Source organism: Olea europaea, chromosome 9 (assembly GCF_002742605.1).
Source record: "Olea europaea var. sylvestris chromosome 9, O_europaea_v1, whole genome shotgun sequence".
NCBI lineage: Eukaryota > Viridiplantae > Streptophyta > Magnoliopsida > Lamiales > Oleaceae > Olea > Olea europaea.
In genome coordinates this window covers 3,374,151-3,376,690 of record NC_036245.1, presented here as the reverse complement: position 1 = coordinate 3,376,690, position 2,540 = coordinate 3,374,151, and the positions used below count along the sequence as shown (strand labels likewise).

The following is a 2,540-nucleotide window of genomic DNA, read 5'->3' as shown; positions in this document are numbered from 1 at the left end:
AAGTTCATTTGGGTTTTTTTTTTTTTTTTTTTCACTTATTGCTTGGTGATTAACCATTAAAGGCTTATTATCCTCAGAAGCTACTAGCCAATGCATTACACAAGCACTCTCAAGACCAACCGGGGGCAAATATATTTTTAGGATAGCGTTCTCACATGTAAGTCTTGATCCTTTTTTCAGGGTCTTAATCTCTCGAACACAGCCTGAGCCTAGCATATTAGCTTTAAGACAAATAAAAACATCATTTCTATCTTAATGGTGCCTAATACTTACAAGTGAACCCACTAAACCATAAGCTCAAAAAACAAAACAAAAAGTTAAATTTGATTCTTCATGGAGAATTTTATGATGATACAGTATAACTATGAAGACTTTAGGATGCACTGTATTTGTCTCGACTACACAAGTTCATGCCAGTTGATTCAGGAACAAATTGACATAGAGATTCAGCTGAATCTGAGCTCAAACAAGCTGATTTTATGCAATATAATGATCTATGCATCAAGACGCTGAGGTCTTAGAAGCTATAGCTCATAAGTCACAATAGTTACTGAATCGGGATATATTTTGTGCTTATAACATTGAAAAAGGCCATGTATCAGTAGCCAAGTGATTCTTGTAACATGCCACAAAAATGCCACCAATATAATATCATGCTAGTAGGTGATGCAATATAGGCTAGAAACATTTTACGCGGGGACGGTCATTATCGGACAGGAGGCTCCAAGCTACCAACAAGAATGCCTAGATCAATGTCTTTGTCTTCAAACTTCTTGATGAAGGGGTGATTCTGAAATTACAATAACTTTTGTTAGTAAAGAAATGCTGGGGTGTGGGTGAGTAAAGTGTCAATATGCTAACCAGTAGATCCAGAGCTGAAGATCTGTCTTTAGGATCTTTCTGTATGCTGCACATTCAGCCAATAAAATGAATGAGTAATTGTTGAGAAAAATAATAAGCAATGAGGAGAAAATCGTGAGCCAACCATCTTTAAGGAGATAAGTTATGTACGAATTAAAATGAAATTATATAGATATCATTGCAGCTAAAAAAATAAACTCTCTATTTATAAAAAACAGTTTATATATAATAGAGACATCTTTATATTTGAAAAGTAAATTTTTTTATTCACTCCAACAAATTTCTCTATTTAGACTTTTATTTTGTTTTTTCCAATATACAATTTTTTTATTTCTCTTAATCTCTTATTTAACATCATTTTTTTTATTTTATGTTAAAGGTTAATCAATTCAAATGTAATTTGAATAATTTAAGTTATAGAATATTGAAATTTATAACTTATTAAATGCAATCATTGTTAATTAAGAACAGTAAAGTTAGTTTTCACTCTTTATTTTAGAGCATTTTCAATAGACTTTCTATTTTTAAGAAGTATATTTTACAATTTAGAGAGCGTCGATAAAGTTAGAGAGTAAAATTTTTTAAATACTCCAACAAATTTTTTATGTTTAACACTTAATTTTACTACTTGCAAAAAATAATTATTGTTTTTCCTTAACTTTTATTTTTATTAGCTTCTTTTCAAATTATTATATTATATTTCTTTATTAAAAATTGAAATACTTTGAATACATTAAATTTATAGAAAGTGAATTTAGCTCTTTGAATTTGGAGATACAAACACACTCTCTATTTAAAAATATTTATTTAAGGAGTCTCTTGGAATATAATTGTAAGGATGACTTTTTAAAATAGAGAACATTTTATGTTTAAAGAGTTTCTTGAAACTTATTTTGTGTTTGAAAATTTTCTTGAAAATGCTCTAATCACACTAAAAGAAAAAGTATTTTGTGTTTAAAAAATCTCTTGAAAAATACTCTAATCACATAAATTGTTGTCGTAAACACTTGGAATAAGATAGAATTGAAGGTTGTTAACATATTTATATGAACAATGTTATTTGACCAAATATATATTAAAAACGAAAAGATGATGAATCTATCGAATATTATTAAATAAATTAAATATATATTGAAAAACGAAAAATAAGGTAATGAATGTATAAAATTTAAATAATTGACAAAATAATAATGATAACATTGTTCAAATGATTAATATATTATAAACACATATTAAAAAATGAAAAGTATGGTATTATTGAAATAATTAAATACATATTGAAAAATGAAAAGTAAAGTATTGTTGAAATATATAATTGAATTATAGTAAGGATGTAATTGTTTAAAAATGATTCTCACTTGATGTGATATACAATATATTATAAATTACACATTAAGAGCATCTCCAATAAACTCTCTATTTATAAAAAACAGTTTATATATAATAGAGACATCTTTATATTTGAAAAGTAAATTTTTTTATTCACTCCAACAAATTTCTCTATTTAGACTTTTATTTTGTTTTTTCCAATATACAATTTTTTTATTTCTCTTAATCTCTTATTTAACATCATTTTTTTTATTTTATGTTAAAGGTTAATCAATTCAAATGTAATTTGAATAATTTAAGTTATAGAATATTGAAATTTATAACTTATTAAATGCAATCATTGTTAATTA

General features: G+C 25.7%; 1 long non-coding RNA gene across 1 annotated transcript; it reads right to left on the bottom strand.

Moving 5' to 3' along the window:
• Window positions 1-317: 317 nt before the first annotated feature.
• On the bottom strand, window positions 318-1,006 carry LOC111400027. Its single transcript, XR_002703819.1, has 2 exons — window positions 862-1,006; window positions 318-790 (listed from the first exon to the last, which is right to left on the bottom strand). It is a non-coding gene; the product is annotated as an uncharacterized LOC111400027 (long non-coding RNA).
• Window positions 1,007-2,540: the final 1,534 nt, after the last annotated feature.